The sequence below is a fragment of the Monomorium pharaonis genome, chromosome 5 (genome assembly GCF_013373865.1).
Source record: "Monomorium pharaonis isolate MP-MQ-018 chromosome 5, ASM1337386v2, whole genome shotgun sequence".
Taxonomy (NCBI): domain Eukaryota; kingdom Metazoa; phylum Arthropoda; class Insecta; order Hymenoptera; family Formicidae; genus Monomorium; species Monomorium pharaonis.
The window spans coordinates 4069164-4092318 of NC_050471.1; the positions used below are offsets into that span (position 1 = coordinate 4069164).

The 23155-nt window shown below is 42.8% G+C and overlaps 2 protein-coding genes across 5 annotated transcripts in view; one reads left to right on the forward strand and one right to left on the reverse strand.

Annotated features, from left to right (window-relative positions):
- Positions 1–23155, reverse strand: part of LOC105837084 — a 150657-nt gene that overhangs the window by 64503 nt on the left and 62999 nt on the right. The window lies entirely within an intron of this gene.
- Positions 1–23155, forward strand: part of LOC105837082 (tetraspanin-5) — a 112586-nt gene that overhangs the window by 61428 nt on the left and 28003 nt on the right. The window lies entirely within an intron of this gene.

Sequence of the window (23155 nt, forward strand, 5' to 3'; positions counted from 1 at the left end):
TCTGAGATATAATATTAGACAAATCAACACTTATAAATAAATATAAAATAATATTTGTGATAATAATGAAGTTTACTTAACTAAAAATCCAATTTTCAATCTCGAGAACTTTCCCTCCAATTTCCGTTCAACTGCAAATCGTTTGCACTCTGTATTATCGGTCGCATCCGCAACATCGTAATTTGTTAGAATTGATCTCGACGGGTTCGTCGCGCCCGAAAACGATCTCTCGGAAGTTTCGCGAGGTGCTCTACGTCGGGACGCGTATATGGCGCGAGATATTTCCTACGGATGTCTGCTACGTCTTGATTAATGCTCGCGCCTTAACCCTTTATTACAAGCCTGTCAGCTGAGACCCAGCAGAGGAGAGAGAAACTGAGAGAGACGGAGAAAGAGAGGGAGGGAGAGCGAAAGAGCGGCAACGGGATCAAAACTACTCCCGACCGTCGGAAGCAACGATGACGAATGCTTTTCCGCTGGCGCGGACTCCCGCCGAGAGAGAGAGAAAGAGAGAGAGAGAGAGAGAGAGAGAAACAGAGCGAGAACAGAAGGTGCCGCGATTCTTCCCAGTTTTACTTCCGAGAATCGTCTCTCCGTGTCTATACGTGACGACAAGGCTTTGACACTCGCGGAATGACCCTTGGGAAATTAACGAGTCGCGGATTCAATGTCAATTTGCGCCGGAAAAGTGTCTCCGCGCGCAATGAGACTCTTTCGCGAATCGAATAATTTTTGAAAGAGAATTGAAGATCTATTCCGAGGAATTCTCTCGAAAGGTTGAATAAGAGTTGTTTTTTAAAAAAAAGTAGGTTTTTATAATCCCATTTTTGGCGACGATCAATTATATCTCGATGTATTTGTGAAAATAATAAATTCTTGTTTAATTAGATTATGCCCCTATCTAAAAATAAATAGATAGCTCCGTTTATGCGAGTAGTAAAATAATTAAGAGATTAATGTTTTGGGAAGATAATAGAGACAAAAGATTAAAAACTTATTTCATCTTTCTTTTCTGAAATACACATATACCTATGAGCGAAAGAAAGAATTAAAAATTACGGAGCGGTACCCGAGAGAGAGAGAGATTTCGAGCAGTAGTTTAATAATATTTTTCCCCCGCCTCTCTCATGTATATTAACGTATATTTATGCGTGTGGAGATACCACGGCGCTCTTCACTCTCACGTTAATCACTCGCGAGAAGCAAAAGCGAGAAGATCAAGGTGTAAAACAAACGAGAAATTTACAAGTGACGAGAGGAAAGGAAGAAAAAAAGAACCGTTCGGTCGTCATTACCGGTGCGACTCGTGATTCACTGTGTGTGTGTGTGTGTGTACGCCGAACATAAAAATGTTCTGGAACGGAAACAGCAAGGAGAGAAAAAAAAAGATAATTAGCGCGCACGTCACTTACGCGAACGATGCGTTCGCGCGTGAGAGCGGTACCTTTATTTTCCCACTTCGGCCTTGGAAGTAGCGTAGCTCCGTGTCAGAAGGTAGAATTAATGTTGGAAAATGAGGTATTACCTCGGTAATAAGGCCGGGGTACCTAGGCTCAGTCGTAAATCGATTTCGCGATAGCGTGCGATAACCCGCGCGCGCGCCCGCAATTTTAACCCCCTATACACCCCCAGGAATTTATCCTCCTCGGGGATAATGCCGGGCCGCATCGTTTTAATGAAGAGCCACGAGCGCCGCCGCCGCCGCCCCGAACTCCATTTTTTCGCTGACCGAGAAACCGATGCTAATAGCCGCGGTTATTCCGCCGAGCGTATAGCGCGGACTCCCGCGAACTAATTAAGCGGCCGACTTTGGAAACCCAACGAAATGTTCCGAACAACGTTCTTCTCCGGAGAGACGGATAACGTTTTACCCGTTTAGACTCACGGGGAGAATAGGTTGCGAATGATTAAACGGCGTTCCCATTAGTGTAGACGTGGCTCGACCTCCCCCCCCCCCCTCCTTCCCCGTCCACGAGACGATCTCTTCCCAAATGAAAAAAGAATCGAGGCGAGGAAAATTCATAATAAACCAGAGTGCGGCATTTTCTCTCTCTTCTCTCGGCGATCGATAAGGCACTGCCGCCACGCCGAAATTTAATCCCAACGATATCTCTCTCTCTCTCTCTCTCTCTCTCTCTCTTTCGCGCGCGCACGTGCGCGCGCGCGCACCGACGAAAAGGCGAATCGCCTTCCTCGGAGCAGACTTTTATGAAGACACGTCTTGCGGGTTTCCTATATTCCCGACTTCCCTTCCTCGCGCCGGCGTTTTTCATGCGAGTCGGCCGCTTCGCACCAAAGGTTGGATGCGACGTACGTCACGGGAAATTTTCGCCCATGCAATTCCTGCAGCTCGTAAATTCCCCCGACCCCCTTGTGCCGCCGTCCGCTTCACTTTGCTCCGCGGAGAGAGACGCGGTTAAGGTAGATGCACACGTGTGAGTGCACAAAAGTATTAAGCCGTAACGAACCCGGCACTCTCTCTCTCTCTCTCTCTCTCTCTCTTGCCTCTCCATCGAGTGGAGACCGCCGGAAACCGCCGACCGCCTATTCGCGCCGCGCTTTTCGCATTAAACGCGGTTAGATGAAATTTCCCTAAAACAATAATTACGTTGTGTCACCGTTTCAAGCACGTGGAAACGAGTTAAATTGGACACCAAGAACGTACGAGATTTCGGTGAACATTTTGGTAAACATCTCATCGCTAATAACCGTTGTAAACGATTCTATTTAATTAATCTGCACGTCATCTCACTCTGATATCACTCATACATATGTTTTCGGTAAATGCGAAACGTACGTCGTCAATGTGATTTTAATTTTCAGGGCATCAAATATAGATCCGAACAATTACGTAACAAAGTGAAAAACAGTTTTGCTTCTACCTTCTGTCAAGAGAGCGCTTGCTTTACTTTTAGACCCGTTACGCAGACATTGCTGAGTCGAGTTACAAGACTCAGATCCGATACAAATTAAATGCGACGTGCATAACGAAGCGAATTTCACCGACCGACGGAGAATTTGTGCTACGATACAATACGACGATTCCGGGAGCGAACGGTACTATTTCCACGTCATTGAGTCCCGCGATTGTCTCTCGCTTGCTACAACGATATTTCAAGACAGCTGAAATTGTTCTTGCCGGGGCGTCGCGTCGCGTCGCTGCCGTTGTATCGTGGCATGCGAACAACAGCAGTTCGGAGAGCTGAGATTTTCGCGAAACGCAAATTCCCGAAACTTCCTTGGCATTTCGGCCTCATAAGCGAAATACTTCGAACTTCTCGCTTTCGCCTCGGTCTCACCGATGGGACACCCTCGCTGCCTAACCCCTCTTCTAAGAAAGACATTTCTGGTTAAGTAGACAACTGAGAAAATTTTGGAAATGACGGAAAATTGTCACGCAAACGAGCGCAACGGTAAAAGTTAGTTACATAAGTCGGCTTCGATCGTTCCTGCATCTCGATTTTACGAGCGGGCCACGGCGATTAATCTCTCTTTCTCTCTCTCTCTCTCTCTCCCCTCCCCCTTTCTTTTTCTGCCGTCAGATCTTGTGAAATGCAATATTTATATAGAATACGCCTGTATTTCCGACGTAGCTGAAAAGCGAGATTACTTTGTAAAAGCCCCGGCTGATATGTCGATACTCCTGTAAAACGTATCCCTTCCCACGTCCTCTCTCCTTGCTCGCTAGTCATATTCGAACGAGAACCTATATGGGATTCATTTTGAATACGCGGCTTCATTTAAAATATCGGAACGAGAGAGAACGAGAGAGGAGACCTTTCATGAAAATTGGCTCAGTCTGTTCCCATCTTCGCTAATTGACGTTCGATAATTAGAGATTCTCTAGCCGCGCGATACTCGCGATTTCTCGTGCGATTCGACGAACAGACCGAACTCCTTCGCAAATCGGTTTAGACGAATAAATCTTTATCCAGACATGACGTTTCCATGTTGTTCGATCGTGTAGCTTCGGGTTCTGGTTACGTACGTAGCAGATGTTTGCCGGCGCCGAGACAGCCAATATACGGCGCTTTCGTGTGCTCTTTGTACACTTGTAGTAGGTAGTTACATTCATAAACGAAAGACCGCCTTCTGTGCGGGTGAGTCCCATGTTTAATCTCCAAATACGCACGTTTAACCCCCGAAAGCCTAGCGAGGAGACTTCAGTTTCTGTAATATTGCCAGAGTACCGGTGGCGCAAAAATACAAGAATAAGCTTGAATAAAACAGATGAACTAGAGAATAAAAGAGGAAATGAAAGAGAGAGAGAGAGAGAGAGAGAGAGAGAGAGAGAGAGAGAGAAACTCATCGCTAACAGTGATGGAAGATAATAACCCTCTCGAAACAAACGGGGGAAACCCTACGTGATTCAAGAAATGCGGATTCATTCAAAAATTCATGAACACCTCTGTGCGACGTATTCGACGAACCAGGCGCGCCGTAGATCCTAGTAAACTCGCCCCGTGTACTCGTCTCTCCGAAGACTGGTAATCGATTTTCTCGGGCACAAACGCGGCATTCGACTCGAACTACCACAAAACAGCGGCATCCGACGAGCATAGCCGGAGAGAGGGAGCCGGCGAGGAGAGAGAGAGAGAGAGAGAGAGAGAGAGAGAGAGAGAGAGAGAGAGAGAGAGAGAGAGAGAGAGAGAGAAAGAAAGAGGGAGAAAGAGAATGGCCAGGAGACTAGAAAGAAGAGTAGAAGGACCCAGACCGACGTAGGACGAAGGGATAATCGAAGGCGGGTAAAAGGGGGTGCAGCCTCCATTTGTCATTCCGCTGATGGCATGTCTGAAGAAAATCGCGAAATAGGTCCGAGCCGATCGTGCTCGAACTCCCCGCGGGACTCTCGTCGAAAAGCTCAGCGCTTTCGAGCCCTTATCCCCTCACTCCGCCCATTCTCCCTTCCCCTCCCCCCTCTCTTTCCCTTGTTGCAAAAGTTGGCCTGCCATTTTTTTACCCTATAGTGCGTTCACCTCTCGAGAGTATTCACCCTCGATGGTCTAAACGATATTTCTTCCCATTTCTGTCCCTCGCTACTGCGACAGGACACCTTTCGTCCGTCGAAGGGCAACAGATCTTTCAGACTAAAAAGCCCGAGACGTGACAGAACGTGCGCAAGAAACATGAAGGAAACAGAGCATGTATCATGGTACAATAACTATCGAAAAATAAAATATTGTATTCATCGTACGCGTAGAAACTTCATGGCCAGTCCGAGTTGAAGCATGATGGACACGACAGAAAAAGATATTCAATTTTCTGCGTACTAAGCCAACTATTTCCGATGTAACGTAACCGAATGGGAAAGCAAAAATCCCGTAGCGAACGATTCTGTTCTTTAAAGAGTTGATTACGTTTCTCGCGATACCCAATGGCAGTTTCCGACGTTGCTCGTACGTGTCTTCCGCAGCATTTCGTTTCGGGGTTTCTCTATTTCTTCCGCTCCTAATCCCCTCTCTCCCTCCCTTCCCTTCCCCCGCACTGAAATCGCGCGTTATGTAACTCTATTGTTTTTTATCTGAAGAGCGCGTGGGTCTCTCTGACAAATGAAAGATATGTGTCAATAATTTAGCATATCACAAACGTCAAGCAAAACGAATTTTTCATAAAATTCAAGGGTGAAAATGGAGAAAATTGAATTTTATTTACACATCAATCTTCACATCGGGCAAACATAAAGACCACGATTTAAATTATCGATTTATTTGCTCGTATAGATTCGATACGATAGCCGATTTCAGTTTGTCTGCAAATGTACCGGCAAAGTCGATTAATATCATTAACATCAATAAATCAGAGCTCGCAAGCTCGATTAGCCGTAAGCCGCTAATGTAGCAGTAACTTTGATTAAGTTTGCGCTATCACGCGCTGCTATGAAGCGACGAATTAAATTTTCATTCGCGCGCGTCCTCGTTGAAAATCGATAGCGCGACGCCGATCAGGAGCATTTTTCCCTAGTCAATAAAGGGAGATTCGCATTCTCTATCCCCCGACGCCGCTGCCATTTACCCTCCATAAACTCTGCCCGGTAGATTTCCGTCTCACCCCCTTCCCCCTCTCTTTCGGCGTCAGATCCGCCAGTTAAGTTTTATGGTAACGCACGTGGGGAGAGCGAAGTTCGCGCCGGAGCGAAGGGCGCCCGCCACCTCAGTCAAATCGATGAGAAAAATAAAATGAGCAAATGTTCCGAGTGCATTCCCTTTATTGCTCCTTCTATCGGCACTTTCGTAAATCCTTAACCCACCCCCGTCGGCATACTAAAGTCGCTGTCGTCGCCTTTACGGGCTCGCGGACGGACTTTTACCCGAGTACCGGAAGAGTAATGCCCTCCGCAATCCGGGAAATACGTTCGACAGAAACGGTCGCGAGCCACCGTACCTGAGATTGATCCTACCATTAATACCGTTATTTATCGTATAACTCGTTGAAGCTGCGAGCTCGCATCATAACGGGCGCGCGTTTTCTTCGATTTCATGCTGTTGCTATGGAGTTTCCCCGTGCGAACCCCCGATTCCCGTAACCGCCGATAATTAAATCTGAAAATTGATGAGTGTCAATTGCGAAAAGTGGAAAGTTACATGGACGTGCCTGGTCGCCGGGCAACTTCGTTACTCCGCTCTCATTAGGGAATGACAGCCGCGTTTGGAGTTTCCGATCCGATTTTTTAAAAAAGTAAGGAAAAAAGGTAGCGAGATCGCGCTTTTCTCACTCGAAAACAGCCGCGCAGCTGTCGTATAATGAAAAGACCCCGAGGAAACTAGGCCAGATTTTCCGGGCGTGCGTGTCGTTGAAAATCCGACGAAAATAAGCGAAATCGCCGCGGGCGTTTCTACGTTGCATTGTCGCTCTCGCGTTATTCTCAACATCACAATCGAATTGTGCTCGCGATGCCCATAATTATTTAGCGCATTCGCGAAACCAAAATTCGCCAAATAATAAATTAACGTTGCGTTAAAATACAAAAAAAAAAACAAATATTAACATAAATTGCAAATCATAAAAATAGAAATCCACGTATAATCGACGCTCATTATAGATCACATTAAAACTCAAGCGCACCGATCGCGTCGGCAAACGTTTTCGTAATTTGAAAGAATCGCCTGTGGAGAATGTAAATTGAAATTAACAGGCGCGACGTTAAGTAGGGACGATTTTTAGCCGTGAGACGCGTCGATTTAGAGCGACTTCGTGCCGAGTTTATATTCCGGTATCCGTGACATTAAGGATAAGTTAGTAACGCGCGCGAACTTTATTCCAACGAGGTTTGTTACATTTTCGAAGGCGCTCGCTTAATCACAACGGAATTACGTAAAGAGGATGAAACTCTTAGGGTAAGAAGTGCGACAGCTGCGCGAATAACTTCCGTCAGCCTGTTGCACGCCTCGCACCCTCGCCGAGACAGCAGAAAAAAAGATCGATATCCCTCTGTCGACAAGGTGATAGAAATTTCAGAGTAGGCGCTCGACCGTAACTCGATATTTCTTATCATCGTTGCAAACTTCGTCTTAAATAATCTATCGCGTTGGTAAAGTAGACCAGCCTGAGATGATATGTTTATCTATAAAACGAGAAGTCAGTCACATAGTAACGATAATATTATCAAACGATATTACGTATTAATTGGGTAAGAGTATGTGAGTTAAAGTGACAATAATAGTTACTAATTACGTGTAAAATGCGTTAATATTAATTAGAACATAAATCATATTAACATTTGTATATGATTACAAATTTAATTAGTGTATAATTATTATATCATAATTATATTAATAAAGAAGCAATTACATCTTCGATTTATAATCGAATTATCTCCGACTGTACATACGTATTAATCTTCCTGTCGAGATATTAAGATATCTTTATACGTATTGATCGCTGTACAGGGCGTTTCTCCCTCGGATGCCTCCCGTACTTTTCTCTATCTCCCTCTTGTAATTACCTCATATATAAACCGCGCGCTCTATAAAACATGTATCCGCCGGCCGCATCCCAATTTTTTATTTAAAGCACTTTGCGACTTTGCCGTTCCTGAAAACTTCCACGGCACGTACCACATTCCACGTTCGCGGCGGCGGAAGTTAGCCTTCCGTTTGGGTTCTCACTTAAAACTTATAAATGCAATCCGGTCATGATGTTTGTCCGTCGATGACTTTACCACTCCTCCCGCGGTACCTAAAGATTATTGACCCGACTGCGGGGCGGGATGTATTCCAAGTCTTCCCAGAACTTTCCTCTGGAAATTCTATTTCCTCCAAAAATGATTTCGCTCGTCTTCTCTCGCCCCTCGCCACGGTCGAATCGCGGAGAGCGATGGCGAACGGGGAAAGCGCTTTAAACCACCCGGAGATTTCTTCCGGTGAAAAATCTCCGGATTTTTAATTCAACCTACGATCCAGAGAGTTACATCGGTAAAGCTATGCACGTGACTCTTCTAGCTAGCAGTAGCTAGTTTTTCAAAGGAGCGCCGTTCAAGTTCCCTTTTCTATTTATATCTTAGCAAAACACATTTACCGTTTATCTCGGGAAGACGAGTAAATTTAAGATTATTTCTTCGAAGAAACCTGTCCGTGCGTACATTTTTAACACAGCTAGTCTTTAAATGATGCATTTCTGAGAAACTTATATCGTTAAAAACCTAGATAAAAAATGTTAAACTATATAGTTTTCCCATAAAACTAAATATGATTTATGTTATCTCGATCGTTTTACGTGTTTGGAGAGAGATTTTTAACATCATTTGTATCGATATTTTGAATATATATAAAATGTGAGTGGACGCGATATTAACGTCCAACAATCTCTTTCCAACGTTTGCTGTCGGAAACTAATTGCAGTAACGTCTCGCGGCGACTAGTGATGTTTGCTTAACAGTTCGCGAAATTCATCGGGCTTTTGGGTTGCGTTTACTCACGAAAACTGGGCACAAAGTTCAGTAACGGGCACGTGCGAAGGAATCGATGTCGCTGCATTCGTATGCATGCGCCGTTAGCAAACTGCATCCCGGGCTATGTTGCGGGGAGAGGGGAGGGTGAAGGTGTATTTACACGCTGTTATAAAGCACGACCGGCGAGGTGCCTGACGGGGGCCCCACTCGTTCAAATTCGCAAGAATGGCATCGACGAGCAGTTTGAAATCGAAGGTTTGCACAAGAATGCTCGGGTGCTTCAACTTTTTATGCAATATTCTCCTTCAATATCCTGTGGCTACGTAACTAAAATAAAACTGACATTTGCTTCACACAAAACAGTTATCTTAAACATAAAGATAAAATCAAGATTGTCCATTTCGGTCTGCAGGTGCTGAATATAATTTTTCTATTAACTTAATATTCTTAGCTTATATTAACTACACACCGACATTCATTTTAACAAATTGCCAATTCCTTTATAATTTCTATAAAATACTATATATATATATAGAGCCACGCAATAAAATACAGCCGCTCTGATATACCCGTGATTGACGCGAAGAGATTATCTTGTAAGTAACTCCTCCCATTTCCATCAAATTAGCGATCGGTTTCACTCAGCGCTCGACGTGGACGCGAGGGTTTATACGAGGGAAACGAATATCTTCAATTTCCTTACGGCTGGATAACATTCGCTTCACGGCGTGCAGCGATAAAATAAAAATCGGCTTAGCGCGGGAGTAACGACGGGACTTCCGTGTAGCCATCGCCAGTCGCATTTATCAGCCGGCTTTCATTTCGGTAAATGTGCGCGCGCCACATTCGTAATCCTTTAAAGTAATACCGGTACATCCGCGCTACACTGGATTTTCTGAAATTGATTTAGAATGCCGGATGCACGCTCGTCGGCGAAGATTCGTCGCGGCCGACACGACTGTTTACGCCGAGTAGATAAATAGCTGAAAGTTACACACGTGAAAAAGACTTCCGATAAATAATATATTAATGCGGAATCGAATCGTTATATATAACACGGCAAGATAGATATAAAATTACCAATCAAATATCTTTCCCGAACGTTTATACTCGCGTAACGAGAACGGAAATTTACACAGACACAGATGATTCTTTATAGTTGCGAGAAATGTTTAAAAGCGACATTTGGATTCAGATTATAATACCGTGTTTTTTTTTTATTTTCATTTTCTGCTCAATTTCATTCATGTAATATGTGTAAGCAGAAAAATTAATTCGATATGAACAGTTTGATCGTCGTCAGAATTATACGTGCTGAATATTTTCGCTGCGATTTTTGTCATAGTGTTATTCATAGTCATATACGTGTAATCCGGAATATATTTCAATCCCGGATGCTTTCCATCAGATTTCTTCAATTTATGAGAGAAAAAGAGAGACGCGCGGTAAACAGAAAAAATAAAAATTTGGATAGTTATTCAAAACGGCGGTTTCGCTCACTCGTATGCTTTTCGGCTTACGTAAAATTGATTTCACCGAGAAATTTTATATCAACTGTGCTATTGCATTTTCGGTGGTTTCTAGTTTCTAAATTCCGAAAAAGAGAAAAAAGAGAGAGATTTATTTAGTTTTATGTATAGCGCGAACAACTTTCGTGGTTTTTTTTTTGCCATCTACTTTTGATCGGTTTCCATCTTACGAAGATGATATTCTTCGTCGGTTTATGATGATCTGATAGCAGCTGAGGGACCCTCCTCGCACGATGATACGAGCTTCGAGCTTCATTCCCCGCCGGTCTCATTCGTGAACCTGTCGCATTTCCAAGCCGACGACGCGACGAGAATTTGACAGTCACATCGAGCATATTGCACGTTTCCGGGTCGCACGCATTATTAGAATATCGATTAGATTATCTGACGTATGTAACACGCTTGTGAATATCGAGCAGACAGCGTGAAAATTCTGAACGAGGACAAAATTTTGTAATGAAAATAGCAAAATGAATCTAAAAACTATTAATCTCGGTATATCAGCGCTTCAATTAAAAAAACTGCTTCTGCAAGCTACAAATATTGATATTGTCTCTCATACGTATGTATAATAATAATTTTTACATTAATACATATATTAATGTAAAAAATTAATTTATATACTTATATTAATACGAGTTAATAATATTCAATATTATATTATTCGCTAAAGTATACAGTGATTTCTGAGTAAGTATAACTTTTTACTTATTTTCAATTTTTAAGGAGAAATTTTTGTTTTATTATTTATTATAAATTTTAATAAGACACCATATATCTCGATTTAAAAAGTTTAATATTTCTCTAAGTTTTTCAGTATGTTACATAAAACACCAATAGTAGCAGTAATGTTAAATTAAACAAGCTATTTAAAAATATTATATATATGAATAGATTCTCATAGAGAAATCCATTATAGTAATTAATTACGTATAAACAATTACGTATGCAATTTTCAAAAGTTATTTGCATGTTGATTGTCGTACATTGTGCTGTATCCTGTTAGCATATTTGATTACACGATTATTTCGACAATTTTAGCAGTCGCTAGGACAGGATGCGCTTCCGAGATTCAAAAATATTTAGAGATCATACGACAAAATTAATTGATTAGTATTTGTAACAGAAAATACATCCATAAATTTACATAATACTGGCGGTAATGCATTGACGGTATAAATTTTCGACCAAACCTCCGTCAAAATACGGTATATAGACTTTAATAAAATAAAAAAATATTTACTATTGCTAATACACGTTCTATTAATTTCAATTCGATACACATGTTCTATTATTGATCGTAATTAGCTTTGTTGCCGGAAAATGGCTGTTTATATTGCGATTTTCTGCTTTGAATTGCAGCGACTATTGCTCAATTAATTAATAATAATTTGGCAAAAGTACCCAAATACATGACCTACATTCCGAAATACTCAAATGCATTTTGATAAATTCAGTTACTCCTTCTGATTGACGATCAAATTTGATATAATAAACTACGGTAGCACCAGTTTCCGCATACAGCTAATCTCAGTTAAGTAAATTATCCTACCCTATTTACATTAGTTACTAGCGCCATAAACGCTATCAATTTGCATCGCAGTGGAAATTAACGATTAACAACAATTCTACGACTGCAAATCGATTTTACACAAGTTTCCAAAATTGCGCGGGCGTGAACGCGCCCACGGGGCATCTAACAAAGGACGAACGGTGCAAAGCTTCCACCCCTTCCCCCATTTCCGATAAGCCCGATTGCATCCGGAGAATGTCGCGGAGACGTAGTACATGATTAATCACTTTCCGGCATCTCTTTTGCGCGTTCCCGGCCGCGTTTGCGTCCATTGACAGGCGCGGCATTTCGGTATTTCGGGAAAATTCATTCGGAATTTCAGCCCGCCGCATCGCTGGAAGGCCTGACTAGCGAATCCGCACGCAAGTACCGTCGGAAACGGAGTGCGTCGAATAGATTGAAATGCTTAACCGCGGTTGAACGAAACATCAAAGCCTTATAGCTTTGTTTCCGCGGCCGTCTCCCCCGTTGCGATAGTAAAAGAGAGATGGAAAAAGGCGTTGAAGGAGTGAAGGATGAATAGACATAGAGAGAGAGAGAGGAACGTACGTTCCAACTGTACGAGAAGAAGATGGAGAGATATTGTACCGTCGAAAGAAGAACTGCGGTAGGATATACGATTTTGTGTGTGTGTGTGTGTGTGTGTGTGTGTGTGTGTGTGTGTGTGTGTGTGTGTGTGTGTGTGTGTGTGTGTGTTGAGTGTGAGAGAGAGAGAGAGAAAGAGAAGAGGAAAAACGAAAGAGGAAAATAGGGAAGAGGTGCATCACCGAATACGAATCGATTTGAATCGTCGAGCCAGCTTTTACACACATCCGTTTGCCCTGTCTATATTGCGTTCGCAAGAACGACGGGAACATCCCGAAGAAATTCTCACAACGGATGCACTATGACACCTATTGTTAGTCGTAAGTCCACGCAGTTTCAAGGAAATGCGAGCAACTCTCTTCCAACTGATTAAAAGTCCTCGCGTTTTTTTCTCATCTTATAGTTTTATTAAGTTTTAGTCTGTGTGCGTGAGACAGAGAGAGAAAGAGAAAGAGAGAGAGAGAGAGAGAGAGAGTTTTCAAATTTAACGATTAGTAAAACTTAGATATTTGAGAAAGCTCATTACTTTTTATAATTCTCAAACCGCGGCTATGAACCGTGAACAAAACGTGACTACGCAACGTGTGCAGCAGTTGGAATTAATTACTTAAACTGAGCAACGAGTAATTTTAATTATAATCCGCGTGTTATAGTCTCACGCGCGCGACAAATGTTCTTGTATTTCTCTTATTTTAATAAGAGCTCGACTCGGTGTCGTGCTGGTTGGCTGCCGACGTGTACGCCAAAATCCATGTGACACGTCTCTAAACTTAAAACATTCTATTTTTGTTTATACTGTGCCAGAGGAAAAACGTGAAACTCATAGTTGCAATTACAATACAAAATTTTTCAAATTTCAGGCCAAATATTTCAGAGGATTAGTCGCGAAACTCATGAAAAATTTGCAAAGGCATGCACGCGTTGGGAGGCACGGTAAATTTTATTACCTTTCTTTTTCAATTTATTTAGTTAAATTTGCTTGGAGCGCGCGCACGAAAATGTCGAGGACATAAGGACGACAAAATTTTGGTCCCTCAAAAAGAAAAAAAAAAGAGATTTCTCTCGGCATATATTAATTTCGCACGGCAAGTGAGAACTCACGGTGGTGTAAACTTACGCGAATAAATGAAAAAGTAATGCACTCTTCCTCCCCTCCCCCTCCCCCACGTCGGATGCACGAAAGCTGAATTTTACATGGGCGATGGTATGCGGCGAAGGAGTGAGTAATTATACAGTAGCCATCGGTCCGTTCCGGAATTCACAGCATACTGCACGCGTTTCGCAGAAACGGGTTTAATGTAAATGGAGGAATATGGACAAGAGAAATCAACGATATTTATTTTTTCATCGATAATAAGATTATGTGTGTTGTTGGACGTGAATCGGATTTAATGTACTTTTTTTACTCGTTGAATTTCAGCTGCTTTTCCCTAGAAGTATTCACGAGTTTTGTTACAATACCCATAAATATCGTCAGCGTATCGGCTCGCGAAGCGAAACGACAATAAAGAAAAAGAGATAAAAGAGATTAGAGATTCATTTCGCGCGGGCTAACTATTTAATCCGCGAACGCTGCAGGGAAATTCTCACGTCGGGCGAGCGTCAGTCGGCAAATGGTAATCGGCAAGTTGGAGCACACTCGGCGTCATAATGACACGCTGGCTGCCGTTCCGCTCGCATTCCTTTTTCTACCCCTCGGGCTTTCCGCTTTGTTTTTATCGAGGAATTGGCACCGAACGAACGGTGCAGACAACCGAGAGGACACTCCAACCGTCCGTCTGGTCTCATTGCTGCGAGGCGTCTCCAAGTTTGTTCGAGTTTAATTGAGCTTGAAAGTTTCCGACTTGTTGTCCGGGTCCACCTTCTCGATACCTTACTCCGTCTTTTTGCCATCCCTCGTTTTGTCCTGTATCACGGACTTTTATTTCGACAACGGTCTTCTGAAAACCGATCGCGAGATCCTCGCAAAAAATCGCCCGAGTCTCTCGGCGAGACTCACGGCGAAATATCAGTGTCGAAATATTATGACATTTTTTTTAGTTAACACGTTCAGACAAACAAGTAAATCTTTCGATACCGGTGTCGCAAAATTAGACAAAATTTAACAGCCCGCTGCACGGACGTGTCCATAAATTCACCTTGTATATCGACGCGAGCAATTTAGATTAGCAAACAATTCCCTAGTTGTTCGGATCCTTTTCGAAACCTCTGGTCTCTCTTTGTCATTTCTCGTCTACCCTACATTGCGGACTATATCTCGATGCCGCCATGAAAACTGGTCGCGATCTCGCGGACTCAAAAAATAGCCCGAACCTTTCGATTCATGAAATATCAATATTAAAATGTTGACTTTTTCAATTGGCACATTCAGATAAACAAGTAAATCTTTCGATTCCGATGTCGCACTTTGGCAAAATTTAACAGCTTGCTGCGCGGACGGGGCCCATCAATAAATTCACCACGTGTAGCTACGTAGGCAATTTAGATTAGCAACTGCGGTTGATCTGCGGTTTAAATGTCATGGCCAACGTCAACGATACATCGCCGCCGCGTCCATTAATGACGGGGTGTCTGTGGGGAGTGGCGAGCGCGATAAATCAATCACGCTCGCGGCCAAGTTTGACAGGTGCATTACCCGTTGTTGCATATGTTTTCTTAGGTAAACACGCGTTGCGCGTGGCGATCCGACACACGGTCATTATCGGAGTTGCACGGAATCGCGATCGTGAATCATGCCGGCCAGCGAAGAACAAATAGCCATTTAGCCTAGTCTTGAAAAAAGAGAGAACAAAGAGAAGAGGAAGGAAAGAAGAGGAAGAAGATGACCACTCCCAAACGCGCGGCGGGAAAGAAAGAGAGAGGGGAATGGGGGGATTAATTAAAACACACACAGTGAGAATAAAAATAAAACGCATTCAATCGACCGATGCGAAAACGCTTGAATAATTCAGCACCAAAATGTCACGGACGGATAAGCTTCATCGCCTCGCGCGCGCTGGAATAAATTAATTTGGGATCAATTAAAGTCGCGCTAAATTGCGACGTGCCAGGTTACTCGATTCGTAAAGATCTTTAATGCGAGTTCTGTTTTTCTCAAATATCCGCTGCCACGTCAAATTGGCCATAAACTTTCGGTCAGCGGAACAGTAGATCCTCCTTTTTTCTCCTCGTTTCCATAAAGTGAAATTCCACGCTCGACGTTTTCCTACAAAAATTCCCCGAGTTATTTTTTTTCCGGACTTCTAATTTGATTTCCGCGGTATCGCGGACTTCGTTGCCCGAGAAGAGCCGCGAGCTTTTTCGAACTTGTTATACGCAATTGCAACTATTGAATTCCGACCAGTTCGCCAAGTCAATTGTTCGAGCACACTTTCAAATTTAGACAATGGGGGCGAAAGAAACTCTCATTAAACGAGCCCATTTATATAAGCAATTTGAACGCGCGGTGGAAATGCATTCGCGAGCCCGTCCGAATCAAACCGCGCGCGCGCGCAAATAAAGCGCGTATAAATATTATTCACCGTCGACAATAATTACGCGCCATTCACGGCACCCCGTCGAAAATTACCGTAACTACGCGATTGTCATGTAAACTTTGTGATTGCGCAATTTGGCGTGTAAAAGCGCGCGTCGCGCAGTCGGCGTTTTACCGTGGGTTGTCTTACAATAAACGCGCGTTCCGCGCGGATTATTATTTTACGTCAGCCCGTAACGGCCAGATGTCGTCGATCCGGAGGTACTACCGTCAAAGGCCCTCGATTCTCGCGTGCCCACGAATTTCCATATTTTCATTGCCGTCGCACTCGTCAGCGGCACAACGGCGCGCGTTGTGAAAAAGAGAGAGAAATAAAGGACGTTAAATCCGCCCCGCCGCTGCCAAACGCCGGCGGGGCGCGCCCTTTACCATTAATATCGCTCTGTACACGTGACACGTGCGTATGTACCGCGGGCTCGTTCGCCTCTCAGTCGAAAGCAGGTGCGCATGAATTTATTTATCGCCGCGGCATCGCCATTAAATCGCCTCGCCATTAAATCGACCACGAGACACCTCTTTCCGACTGCGCTCTGCACTTTGCAGTGCAACGCGCCTATCAACTATCCGCCGATCGGTTTCCGACGCGAGCTTTCCGACGGTGGAGGGGGGGGGGGGGGAGCTGTATCAACGTACACAGGTGTCACTGTCTAAATTATTCGCGCGCTTTTTCTCGCTTTTTGTCGAGCGATCTACTCTCGCAGAACGTGCCTTCAGATCGCCATCTCGTTTCCTTTCGCGTTATACGCAATTCCTGAGATAAAAATATTCGATGTACAATAAACTAAATAAGCAAATGACTTTGTTACTATTGAAATCGAAATATTCATAAATATATACATGGGCATCGACGAGGAAACAACGTTAATCATCACATAGATTTGCTTTTGACTGGCATTTTGTCAAATTTAGCTTATCATTAATCTCTCTCTTTCTCTCTCCCTCTCTCTCTCTCTGTCTGTCTGTCTGTCTCTAATTACTGGATTTATTAATTCACGTGGACTCGCCACGAAAACGTGACGCGAATGCTGTTTAAACGCGGAATGCAGCGAATATTTAAAATACTCAACGAGAGTACGTGCTCTTTACGAACGGTAAACGTGATCATCAGTTTTAATCGCCATCAGGGTAGCACGTTAAATCGTGTCAGTGACTGCCGGCCGCGTTCTCAATTTTTCGTTGCAAGATGCAATAAAGTGGATATTTATCGATAACGAGGGAATGATCGAACGATCAAAATATTTTATCAAAATCATGCACACACGTATAATATTCACACGATTTATATAAAATATTAATATATCAGTCCAAGCTTGTGTGTGTATGTGTGTCCAAGTTTATGAAGTCTTTATCTCGATTCCAAACCGCCCAAACTCGCTCTAATGATACAGCCAACTGATCGCTGTCATAACGTACGCGAGAATAATTTATGAGTGAAATGTCAGCTTCGCTTTTTAGCAATAGAAAGAGAGAGAGAGAGAAAGAGAGAGAGTCGTTTGTGTGTGGAAAATTTTTAACATATCTGTTTAAAAATCTTGATTTTTCTGTACTCGAGGACACCATACACGCGCCATTGACATTTGTGTTGGAAAAACTAGAAGCAAACAAGTAAATCCCCCATATAAACTGTGTTCCAAAGAAGATATGTATTTGTAAGAGAGACGAAGAGAGAAGAAAAAGATGTTGCTTTATCAATTAAAACAATTTGAACGTGCCATCGAAACCGACTCATATTGCAATATTGATTTTAAGACCCTTTCGTTGCCCGACTATCGAAATATTAATTTCACCTCTCAAGGGTTTAATTGCAAAGTAGCTAGGAGCACCGTCTGTTAATGTCCGTTATTATTAATCACGTAAAACTTTTGAAAGGGGTAGTCCTATTACACTTACAGCATAATCACCGTAGCCCGTGACATCGAACGACCGTGGCTCAGCCCTCGTTACCATCAAGACATAACAGAATTACCATCGATTCTCCGTAGTTGCTTTTAATTAATGCGATTAATGAACCCAAGGCTAACCATCGTGCGCGCTTGGACTATCCGGCCAGATCGCGTCGCACCGGACCGACAGTGTCATCGTGCTAGTTTGATTGTTCAGCGGAAAATTGCGAATTCCATATTTATGGCGCGCTTGGCCGAGAGCTCCGTTCAAGAACTTTTAAATGATGCAGACAGCCATTTCTATTTCGTGCAACGGCCAAGTCTCCACGGCAAACTCCAGCCTCGTCTATTCCATTGAGAATTTTTTTTTTTTTAGAAGCGTCCAAATCAGACGACCTCATGAAAACCGACAACAATAACGTATGAAAGTTTTAGCGTTCTGAACCCATAATACGGCGTACAATGAAATAAATGTGGCTTGGATTCGAAATATTTTGCAGAGATTCTTCGAACGGCGCTATGAAGCGCGATGTAGAACGACGAGCGACGTATTCTGCGCAGAATAGACGTATAGAATAGACGCGCACCGAAAACGTAGAACAGACTTAACAACTTGATTTCAGCCTCTCATGTTTACCATCATTGTTGAAATTTCTCGCTCGGCTCTACTCGATCCCCCGCCGCGCTTCTGTCGCTTCGCTTTGTCTCGACTTTCTCGTCCGACCTTTTATTTGCGTGAATTCAAATTACGTCGAGCGGCTTTCCGCAGTTTCCGCCCAGACGAGAATCCTATTGCCCTTGGAAGATGAGATAAACGCCAGGCCGATAAATTCCACTTTGCCCTCTTCTTTACCGCCCCCTCCCGTTCTGTGACCTCGACACTCACCCTGTCGTTCCATCCCTCTGCCCTTCCATCTTCGTCGGATGATACTTGATTATACGATAACAACGGACCGGCTGTGTTTAACTTTCGGGCCCGGCAAGAAAATGAGATTCTCGATTGCCGACGTCGTCGGATTTATGTTCCGCCCGCGACGATATCTCGCAGCCCGTCGAGTCCATCTTACCGTGAATCCGGTTGCCGATAATTATGAGCGTTTCCTTCGTTAGCCGAACCGCCCGGCGAATTTTCCACACGCTGCTCGCGCTCACGGATTTTCCATTCGGTAACAATGTCCTCCCAAGAGAGAGCTCGAAAAATGAAATACACCAGGTGATTGCGGCGCAGCCGGACGTATTGGAAAGAGCTTGATGTGAAAATGGACACAGTCGTAGACGTTTAAATTTTTAATAATTATACACGAGAAGATACGTGAATTTTGTATGGTTACATGGATCCGAGCGGACAACGAAATTGAATATCAAAAACTCAACGCTCGCGATATGCGTGCGCGGTTAGTCGCTTGTACAATTCATACACTGAGAAAAAAATTTTGTCAAAATTAAAATTTTGTTCAAGTATTTATGCATTTAAATGCACAAATTCTAATTCAAGTATTTATATAGTTAATTTAAATATATAAGCACTTGAATAGACAAAATTTAATGAAAAACTCTAGTTGGAAAATTTAGTCAAATTAACAACATTTTTTTTTCTCAGTGTGCGCATTTATTTCTAACTCTAAACAAAAAGTCGCGTCTCTTGCTGTACGGCCATTTAAAAAATTAATATCGTAAAAGCTTGCCTTTTTTTTTGCCGGCGCCGTTACTCCGAACGGAATATACCGCGTGGATTTTGACCGCGTTCTCGCGAAAACATTCCGCTCTGGATAAAGAGCCGCTGGGAAAATATTAACTTTGCACAATAAACATTTTATTTACTCGTTGCTCGGTCGCGTCAACACCAGCGCATGCGTTCAAAGGAAAAGTTTCATCGGGACCGCGTTGACGATCGTGTTATTTTTTCCATTGCACTTGTTTTCCAGTTGCACGTTGCCGTCCGTTTCATCCCCGTTAAAACAGTTGTGATAAAGCCATATGTTATTATTAATTGTCACCGTGGAAAATATTTGTTAGCATTAATTTGTTAGCAGCCCGAATAAATCGGCTACTAGACTCTCCTTTCTCAATACAAATTTTTTGGCAAAAAATTCGCAAGCGCATAAATTATTGAAAGTTATTACTGTTTTTTTTTTCGCCGACTACCACTAACAAATTTTCCATTTTCTCGATTGTGTACTCGCAACTAATTTCAATTATGGTTTGTTATAAGAGCAACAAAATTAAAATTTACAGAGTATTGTTCGATATTGTACCACAGAACGAAGACTTTTTTTATTCAGGCTTTTATCACGAGCGTAATTCTTGCGAGAAATTTGTAAACATTACATAAATAATTTAAATAGATAGATATAAAACATTTAACCAATCTCTAGCGGATTGTTGACTGGAAAATATGCTATACGTTCGATGCTAAAAAAAAAGTTTATTTACGCAAAGACGCGAGAGACGTTTTTACAATGCAAAAATACGCAGACAATGGAATAAAATGTCAAGTGTGTCATAATCACCGCGAGAAGTTCGGTTATATACGGCAGAGTATATCGATTAGCCATCAAGGAAAAAAACGTGAAAATTGTAAGCGTATACGCCGACCATCGAAATACGAACACAAATGTATAACGTCGTTGCGTTTGTCTTTTGTCTGCCTTTCGTTTTGCGATATGCAAACGTTTCGAAAGAAGCCGCGTCGCAAAATTAATTCGCAATTTGAAATGTTTCGAATTTATATAATGAATTTATATAATGTAATTTTGCAATTCGTATGGCCGCTTAAATTTTCGCTTTTTTCTCTCACGCACATTTGGAAATTGTATTTTTATCTCGATCTAACGGGCGTTAGATAAGAAAAAAAAAAGAGGACGTGCGTCACTCATGTCATCGGCGTTACTCACGTCACCTTCGCACCTCAACGTTACGAGCGTGATCGCGCGAGGTCCGTTCGATCGTGAATTATACGCCGTTGAGAAATTGTTTGCAGCCAACGGGGTTGACACGCGATGCCCCAGCGTGTCAAGCCCGATGGCCATGACATGTATTCGAAGATGACGCGAAGGGACGTAAAATTTGTTATCGCGTCACACGGAGGAGGACATTTTGCGAAGGCCAACCATCACGGCTCTTCGTTTTTCTCTCCTTCTACATGCGGCCTTCTCTCCGGTGCATTAAAATTGCATCGAGCAATTGCACCGTGTGCAGGAGGCGTGAGAGAGTGAAATACCATCTCGGATGACGATTTTTATGAACGAGTGGTTGTTGCTGCGAATAAAACACCGCCTGAATAAAACATCGCCACGGCGATGAAATGCAAAAAAATTACTCATATGTCTTTCTAGAAATAAAAAAAAAAGGAGAAGCTATGCGCGCAGAATTCGACAGATTATTTGATGCTTTCTTTTATAATCGTATTTTCTGTGTTGACACGTATGACGATCGATCAATAATTGATGTTTGCCCGACGAGAGTTTTGACTTTTTATTAACATCTAAGATAGATTGCTTTTATGAATACACGCAAAGAATAATTTTACTGAAGTATCTAAAAATTTAGCTAGAAATATAATTTTATTAATACATCAAAATACTTACACAAGACATTCAAAATGAAACAATGACGCAAAATCAATTTTCTAAACAATCAGTTTGAGTGTCCTGTATAATTATTTCAACAAAATTATTTTCAAATGTATATCTAACCAAATTTTAGGTACTTCGGCAAAATTATTCTTTTCGTGTATAAATGTCAACATAAATAATAGCAATAGCGCAGAAAGGATAGAACGTACATTAACGTGTAAAACTACAAATTAAAGTTAATGCTAGCGACCAGATTCACCGGTAATTTTGCGGCTCTAAAAAAAATGGGCACGCAATTGACTGCCAATAACGAAAAACATTTACGAATCGCATATTTCAAGTTATATTTACGGTGAGTCGCCCGCGTATTTGCGCGCGCACGCGTGTGTATATTTCAATTTCGACATGATTTACCGCGAATGGATTTCAAACAATTCGAACGCGCTCGACAATTCTTCTCGCCCGCTTCCCCTTTTCAGCTTCCGTCAAATCGGTTGCGATGGAAAAAAAAACCGGGGGGAAAAAAAAGGAGGCCGCCCACGTTCGCTCGTGAGATATTATCGCGCGTGGCAGTAGCGTGCACGGGTCGTTTAACTCTCGAAACCTGCGATGCATAATTTCTTTTTATGAATAGGCATCAGCACAAGCCGTTGATGTGATAAGCGCGCGACGTGGACCCGTGCGCGAAATATTTGTAGAATCGCCGGATGCTCGCGGGCTTACGAATTAATTGTAAAGTCGGCAGCAACACGAGATATCGATCTCTATCGTGCAAAAGGTTCAGAATAGAACAACCTGGTTTACGGCAATACGTAATTATAGCACGTATAACATTAGACACGCAGACTGATTTTACATGATAATCCTATAACAATTTGTGGAAAACAGCACTACTGCTTTTTAATTCATCGCGTTACGAGGCCGTGACCCATTTATCCCGTCTGGCGCGCGACGCACGTGAAAATTATGTCGAACATTAAAGCAATCGGAGAGAGAGAGAGAGAGAGAGAGAGAGAGAGAGAGAGAGAGAGAGAGAGAGAGTAGTTATATGTACGATGTCATAAACTGAGTCTCTCCCTCATCCCCTACAGGAGGAGGGAGGGATTAGAGCCGATTACCCCACGAAATGCATACGCGTTATCAGGCGCAGCCTCAGGTGTTGCAGCTACTTCGAGTTAAGTCAGTCTTGTCACGCGAACACTCTCTACGTGTGTCATCGGTAATTGCGTGGATTTAGCGTCAGTAAATGCACGACGGCGAATATCAATCTCGCCGCAAATGCGGTTGCCATGCCGGTCAGGCTAATATCAAAGCTACGTCACGATTAACGCTCTTGCTGATAAACGGCGTTAAATCGTGCTCGTTTGACGAAACTCAAGCCGCGTAACACCAAGACATCTAAATCGTCAATGAAAAACGGGTTGAAATTGAATTACTAAAGACGATTAAAATTCCAATTCGTTGAATCGCACAATGGGCGAGATATCTCACGGGCGATTGAAAATCCGTTAGGAGGGACAAGCCTCTCAAATTCAATTGGTGTATATCGGAGAGAATTCGTGGTTGCGACCGATCGATCTCGGTCGAC